Here is an 8839-nt window from a genome sequence, read left to right as displayed (position 1 = left end):
TCTATTTTATTGTGATGGGTGTATGGATTTGCAACTAGGCCTTTGGAAGAGTAGTTATTGCTGAGGGAGCAACAACTGGAGATAGAACTAAAGAACAACCAACTATTCTTTACAATTTGCAGTTATAAAAAGCATAACTATTTTCTTTTTAAAACAAAACAAAGGCAAGACAATTGAGAAACTCAAGATCTTTTTGTCAAACTAAAATTGTAAAATTGTAAAATTGCAAAACTGTACAAAAGCAAAGCAGTGGTTTCCTCATTGTTTCCTATTACCAACCTTTATGACTTCATTTACCTAACTATAACTCTAAAGCGCTATTTAAAAAAATAGTTTTCGAAGGAAATAAAGGTTACACAACAAAGAGACTCAAGTTTGTTTAAATACAAACGTTACTTCACTTGCCTACACAGGCGGAACGTTTGTAAAGTTTTAAAAAAAACTCGCCGTTTAGGCTCGAACCCCGCTCTCCTGGGTGAAAGTCCTGTGTTTTCTTTGCCTCCTTATATTTCGCCACCCAACTTCCTGCTTTGCTCCCGTCAGAACTACTACGGCCACTAGAGGGCACCGCCACTAGAAACATTGCTGCTTAACCCAAACCACGATCTTTGTCTAAACTTAACTAAGTAGTACTGATGCCTAAACATAACCAAACTGCGACTGTTTCACAACGTTAACGTGTTTAAAATTGCGACCGTTAACATTATATTCTATATTGGGCAGTGGTGGCCTAAAGGTTAAAGAACCGGGAGGTCGCCGGTTCAATCCCCAGACCGACAGGATAAAAATCTGGGTGGGGAAAGTGAAAGAACACAGCTTGTCCCTCCCTCATTACCACCACTGAGTTGCCCTTGAGCAAGGCCCTTAACCCCTCAGTGGCCAGCACATCAGACTGTGGTTGTACTGGGCAGCTTCCAGGTATGAATGTGTAACTGTGTGAATGTGACAGGTCGTCTTTGCAAATGAGAATTCGTTCTCAATCGACTAACCTGGATAAATAAAGGTTAAATAAATTAAATAAAAATGTTCTGCTTACATAAAATGTCGTATTTCCTGCCGCCTTAGGGCGCTAATCAGTGGTGTAGTCTAATGTATTTTAGTGGGTATACTGTACTATATAAATATATGGACCACAATTGACATATAAAAGTCGGGGGTCTGGGTGACCTCCCCCAGGGAAATTTTGAGCGTCAAATACATAATTTCCTTAATTATGATACACTTTAATGCAAGTATGTTGTTGTGGGTCATTGGGCATTTTTAAGTGGGTATATGGAAATCCTGGAGCTTTCTTAGTGGGTATACTGCGTATACCTGCGTATCACGTAGACTACACGGCGCTAATTTCTGAAACACTGATATAAAATAAACGACCCATGTCGTCGAATGGTTTGGAGGACTTGCCGACAACAACAATTTTAAAATGCCATTAATCACAATCACTTTTACCTGGCAGTCGAGATCAAGTATCTCTCCCTCTCTGTCACTGGTGATACTCACCCAGCTGTTTCCTATCTGCACTTGAGAGAAGAAACAAAGCGAAGCGAGGCGTCGTGAAAGGAAATGCTGTTTTGAAATGGGACGTGTCCCAGGATTCCCAGGCTCCAGAGGCCTCTGCTCTCCGGGCTCCTCGTGGCGTCACATCCTCTGTGGCTCTGCTGTTATTTATAGATCATGTGTAAACCGGATTAGATGGCCTTGGCAGCTGCAACGCACAAGCGCGCACACATACACACACACACACACACACACACACACACACCCTGTTTTAATTTTCAGTGACGTTAAAACACTGTGATCTTTATTTGTCTCAAGAGGTGCACAGCAGTGATGTATAAAGCCATTACATCACTGTGTCGATATTAATAAGTAGGGAGATTTTTAGTTTCTGTGTAAATAGACTCGTAGTCATCATAGATGACATTTCTGGGCTACTGGCTAATATTAGCATCTGTATATTGTATATTTATACTTTTATATTTCATTATATCAGACAAATGAAAATATTGACGACTGCAAACATGACGACACTCACAAATGAGAAAGTCAGCTTTAAAGGCCTCGCAAACATTTCTATTAAAGGTTTTTCATTGTACACATGCGTTAATCTTTATACCTCAGTGACGTCAAGTGTGACCGGTTACAAAAACAAATTCAAAGAGGAATCACTGCACTTCCCTTTGACGCTGCCGTCTCATCAATAAAGTTAACGTTTAACTTACACTAATTTCTGTTGATGTCAAACTGCTTCCTGGTTCCAGCCTTGGTATCAGATACAGACACCCGATAACGCTGTTTCGCTCTGCTGATCATGACTCGGCATGTTTTCTTATTTGTGAGAGCCAATTAGTGCCCTTGGTATAAATAGGATCCAATGTTTGGTTCCCTCGGGTGCAACCTGGAAGCACATACAGTTTTTGACCACAAGCACGCACACGCGCCCACCAACACCACAACACTACACACGCATACATACAAGCAGTGATTTGTCTGGAAACCCAACTAAGAACTCATGGAAATAAACGGAACCAAAGGTTTTAACTGCAAATACGACTTGGACTTTCATTGATCAAAAAGGTTAAAAGTGTGGAACAGCACCTCAGGGGCTTAAAGCTTGGGCTTAGCCTCTACATTATTCTTTCCCAGAGGGGTTACTGTGATTTCGTTGGTTCCCTCTTGCCTCCTCGACTCCGATGTTTTGCATGACGCGGCGGATTTCAGGCTGCACAGACAGGAAACGCGTGTGACCTGCCTCACATCGTCTGTATCGCCGTTTCACCTCAACTCGCTTCATGTGACGGCGAGTCATTTCACCCGCCACATTTCAGCTTATTTCACGTGTCATGTTGTTTATATTGTCTTGTCATAGCTTTTTGACATCTTAACTCACTTTATGTAATCTTAGTTCAACTCTTCTCACTCTCTCCTTATACTCAGAAAAGTCATTTCTTGTCTTGTAAATTTGGGGCATTTGAGTTCAACAGAATTCAAACATGTCCTAACCGGGAGAAGCCTACTGCAATAAAGACTGCATCTCCCATAATCCTAAAATACTTCACAACGTCACCAAACTGCGTCTTTTGTTGTGCTGTTTTGAGAGACCCCGAGCGGCAGAAAATGACATATTGTGAATTTGCTTCCGATATGTAGGTTTGATAGAACTAGATATGTAACTGTAAGTCGCTAAAGCCTCTCCTAAATGAATGTGATGTAATGTAAAGATATCACTGATGTAAAGAAACATCAATATTGTACATGTAGCTGTTGTCTTGGTTGTCTAGTCTTGTTTAGTCATGTTTCAATTCTGTCTTTCAAATATTGGCACAATCCTTTGTTTGGATCACTGATTGTACCTTTAATTTCATAAAATAATCATTCATTTCATCATATGGCATTTGATTGTGCTTTATCTCATTGTCATTATCTCATTTTGACTTTTTGGTTTAGTATATTTCACTTGCTTTTGTTTATATTCATCTTTTTAATTTCACCTAACTTTTGTCATTGTGTGTCATCTTTCCTCATTTCATCTCACATCTCACATCATGTCATTTCATATCTCATATCTAATGTTTATGTTTATATCCATCTACCATCTTTTGCTGTACACATGTACGGCTCAGTTGAGGTCAATCAAATGGCTCAGGTGAGGTGACATCACCCCCCCCTGATCAGTAGTGTGACCTCAGCCTGCCGCATCATGAATTCTTAACGCGGGTTCTGACTGCATCCAATCAGCACAGGCCCGGATTATCGGGTAATGAGGCCTGACGGCACACAGCCAATCACATTCCAGCACACGGATTACTGCCTGGTGGTGCTCAGAGGGAATCAATAATGTACACACACACACACACACACACACACACACACACACACACACACACACACACACACACACACACGCACACACACACACACACACGCACACACACACACACACACACACACACATACACACACACACACACACACACAGTTGCCCTGAGCCTGCCCTTACTACCATTACCTCAGAGACTTCTAGAGAAAGGGAAGGAAGGACAGACACACAAGTGAGGAGAGAAATAAGGGAGAACGAAAAATGAGAGTAGAGTGAAAATCAAAGAGGACAGGATGATCTCAGTGCGTATGATTCATTGCCAGTAATTGTTGTGAGTCACCGCTGTAACAGCGATTTAAAACCATTGAGATTGAGTCAGATTCTGTTCACCTGTCACTCTCTGTTTCTGGCTGTAGCAGCTTTGTTGACAAGTCTGAACTGCTGGCTCAGTTCTCACACTGATTATTTAGTTTCTCTTTTTTTTCCTGTATGGGTCTGGAGGACAAATAGGTTTCACAAACAAGACTGTGTAATAGGTCAGATTATAGATTACAGGACCAAAGATAGCAGTGCATACTGTATGGGCCGACATTTGTTGTTTTAAAAGTAGTAGCTAATATAGTTATTTTCCTCCCTATGATATTCAAGTATTTTGTCCTTCGTTATATTTTGAATAATGCATGTTCTTCTACTCGTAAATATGCAGTGGTGGAAGAATTTCTTTGATCTTGAAGTATGAATACCACGGTGTAGAAATACTCTGTTGCAAGTACAAGTCCTGCATTTAATACCTTACTAAGTTGAAAAATATGAACATCATTTTTGTTTTGCCTTCGCCAAAGAGGTCATGTTTTCTGCTTGGTTTGTTTGTCTGTCTGTCTGTCTGTCTGCAGAATTACGGAAAAACAACTGATAGGATTTTAATGAAACTTGGTGGAAGGCTGTAGCATGGGCCAAGGCAGAACATATTACATTTTGGAGCGGATCACAGGGAGGATAGCCAAATTATCTTCACTTTCGTTAACATTGCGCGATGGGGCTGTGCTGATTGTGCAGCATTGATGTGGAATCGGAAAAAAAAAAATTGGAAAAATGAGATCTCGACTGGGAAAATTCACCCTGCTTCAACACTGTGAGATAGGCCATGCCTTGGTGGAGGTCTCAGAGTGCCCTTCTAGTTATTTATATTTTCTTCTTTGTCCTCGGGTCAAATTTGACCCATTTTCAAAAAGTTTCTATATCAGAAATTTGGGTTTCTTTCAACCAACTGTCAAAGAAAATAGAAAAACGCAGATAAAAAAAATCTACAAAACGGCAGCCTATAGCTCATCTGGTAGAGCGCGCGCCCCATGTAGGCTCAGTCCTTACCAGCGGCCCGGGTTCGAATCCGACCCGTGGCCCTTTGCTGCATGTCATCCCCCCTCTCTCTCCCCCGTTTCCTGTATCTCTTCAGCTGTTCTAAATAAAGGAAAAATCCCAAAAAAATATCTTAAAAAAAAAAAAAAAGATACAAAAATTGACAAAATGTCGGGAAAAGTGAAAAGAAATCAACAGAAGTGACAAGTTCCGAAAAAGAACAACACAATGTTGAAGAAAATTTTTTAATTTCAAATGTTGCATGGTCGACGGGAAGACAACACAAGGGTTAAAATAAATATAATAGTACCTGATCTTGTGGTCAACCTCGAAGACGTCCCTACACACCGTGGAACTGACTGTGACATGGGAGGCTGCAGTTGGAGAAGCGTTTGAACCCAAAAGGCCTACAGACTTTGCAGCCGAGGCAGTAAATCCTGGCGAACCCAGGTGCTCCCAGTAGATGTCTGTTTCAGAGGTTTTGTTGCCACGTCAACAACTCGGCTGCTGAAAGGGATGGGAGTCCAAGGGCCGCCAGGTCACTGTCAGAGGCTGCTGGGGCAAACAGCAACTAGCTTTGGCTGAAAAGAAAGGACCCCAACTGGGCTGTGAATTGACCGACAGAGAGGGGTAAAAGCGGAGGGGAGCGCACCTGGGACGACGGGTGTTGCTGTTGAGCCCTCCGAATGGGTCGTGGGTCTGTCAAAGAAAACACAAAACGCCAAAGAAGGAGGGTGGCCCACCTGATGACGGGTGTGGCTAGTAGGGATACAGCTACGGCGATGACAGTTAAGTTTAGGCACCAAAACAACTAGTTAATGCAACACCAAAGACTCTTTTGTACCTTAAAATAATGTTTCCAAAATTGTTTAAGGGGTTCATCGACTTGTAACAGTGTGAACGGCACTTCTACATTCACTTTGCGGCCCTCTATCGGCTATAACCGTTTGCCAGATCAGGTAGCGGATCTGTAGTTCGAATGAGACATAAGAAACTACAACAGACAGCGGTAATGGACAATTCCCCGTCCAACCTGTAGGGGGACCGAAGAGGAAAAGGGCTTTGGTGTTGCTTTAAGTTTAGGAAAAAAAATCGTGGTTTGGATTAAAACACTCCCTAGGAACAAACATGTTTCCTGGGTGAATGTATTTTGTGTGTATATATATATATATATATATATATATTATATTAGCTTTTGCAAGATTTTGCGTAACTTCAAGCTGTAGCTGTATGCCTTCTAGCCACAACCTTCTGACCCCGATGAAGGGATTTCCCCTACCCCCCCACTGAAGACAACAAGAATGTGCCGATTATTCAAAGGGATTGTAACAAGTATGAGCTCAACTATTTACAGAAGAACTAGTACTAGGAGTGGTACTACAGTAGTAGCCATTCAATCAAATCTAAATACCTGTACTCAACATGAACCCTTGTGTTGTCTTCCCGTCGACCTGCAACTTTTTGTTTTTCTGGGTCAAAATTTCAAACTGAAATTGGTCGACACTTTTTCTCACTTCTCCCGACGTTTTTGTGACTTTTTTTGTCACTTTTTCCGATGTTTTTTTAGACATTTTGTCCATTTTTTCAATGTTCTTGTATTATTTTTTTTTCTTCTCCAAAATGCTATAAAATTGAATAAAACACCCAAATTCAATGAAAGTAGTGAACTGATCATTTATTTTACGGAACCTTCCACGTTATTTATTTTTTTATTTTTTTGACAATGTGGGTTGAAAGAAACCCACATTTTCTGATATGGAAACTTTTTGAAAATGGGTTAAATATGACCCGAGGACAACAGGAGGGTTGAGATAAAAGTGTAGAGTCACCATGATGGTGGGAAAAGTTTTGGACACACCTGACACAGATCATTATCTCTCTTCAGGAAATGTCCCACTGAGGGGGGAATTAACTGAAAGTGCTCCACGGTGATTATGCATAATTCAATGCCAGCTCAGAGATCACATCAGCTGAATCACCGTGTCACTCAGCAGGTTTTACAAGGAGGGATTAAATTGATTTTTCGTGGTTGCAGTGACACCAGTACTGTACACGTGGTATCAGTTGAAAGCAAACAAGAGGGACATTATTGCATGATTTATGAGAATGCTCTTTTCTCCTACACAAGTTTCCTATCATCCATCACGCCTTCAATTTCAATATTGTTTTTTCCTGAGTTTTCGTCACTTTTGTCGCCCACTTGGAACAACTTCCTGCATCACTAAGCTGCTGAAAATGTGAGGGGGCGGAATGATTTCTTTAAATAAAGTATTCATTTAGTCAGTGGCACTGAAAATACCTCAGCTATTACTGTCCCTGTGCGTTATGGGATAGTAAAGATGGGTAATTTACAGTGATGTTGAACTTGATAGGATCTCGGGCATGCTATAAATTAGAGATGGCCCGATTCCATTTTTTGCTTCCTGATACTGATACTTGAATTTGCGTATCGGCCGATACCGAGTACCGATCCGATACCAGTGTGTCATATATTTTATTATGTTTTAACAGCTGTATACTACTATCCCTGTATGGATGTGATATTATTTCTATCTTTGTTGTCAGTCTGGCTCAGGTTAAACTCTTTGTGAAACGTGAACAATTAATGCCCCAGAACTTTCTTTTATTATCCAGTTTGACAGTCAGTTATAACGGAAAAAGAACATAAATAAACTACTTTAACGTAGATTTTCTTTCGGGCTTTATTACGTGGTATCGGATCGGTGCATAAACTCCGGTACTTCCCGATACCGATACCAGCGTTTTAGGCAGTATCGGAGCCGATACCGATACTGGTATTGGTATTGGAACATCTCTACTATAAATCCAAAATATTGTTGATTATATCTATCTGTAGTGTGTATTAGGGCTGTGCAACTAATCAGATTTTGATCGATCACATTAAGTTTTGCACATAAAATTAGTCTTGTGTTCTGAAGGGGAATTCAAAAAAGTTCAACAGGAAAAGTATTAAGGGAAATGTCACAGTTCAGGGTGTTTTCACTGTTGATTTGTTTAACTGTTTTTGTTTCAGTTCCATAAGCCTATGAGAAATGGTGTTAATTAATCATGATTACAATAATGACCAAAATAATTGTGATAATGATTTTTTTTTTTCCAAAATCTAGCAGCCCTAGAGTGTATGCTTTGGGAAAGCATTACAGGGATTAAATTGGATTGTTTTTTGGTGCGGGGGTTCATTATTACAAGGCCAAAACGACAGTTCTGAGACTTATTTATAGAAAAAAAAACAAATAAGACCTTTCTATATTAGATTTTAAATGTGAGATTTCTCAAAGCTTGAACTGAGACTTTATAGAAGTACTATGATCAAGAGGTAACTGCAAGAGTAGTGTAAAAAAAGAAGGCTTACTGTAGGCTACGATCAAGGGTCTTGATGCCATGTCTACCACTAAAATTAAGATTTGACAAACAAATTAGTTCTGTTGTCAAATGTAGCTTTTTTCATCTCAGGACTATTGCTAAACTAAAATCCTTCCTCTGTCGTAAGGACTTGGAGACTGTTATTCATGCTCTTATTTCATCTCGTCTTGACTACTGCAATTCCTTGTATTCTGGGATTTGCCAATCATCTTTATCACGCTTGCAGCTTGTCCAGAATGTGGCTGCTAGATTGTTGACTGGTACCAGAAGGAGGGATTA

Source organism: Sander lucioperca, chromosome 19 (assembly GCF_008315115.2).
Source record: "Sander lucioperca isolate FBNREF2018 chromosome 19, SLUC_FBN_1.2, whole genome shotgun sequence".
Taxonomy (NCBI): Eukaryota; Metazoa; Chordata; class Actinopteri; order Perciformes; family Percidae; genus Sander; species Sander lucioperca.
This window is presented reverse-complemented; position numbering follows the sequence as displayed.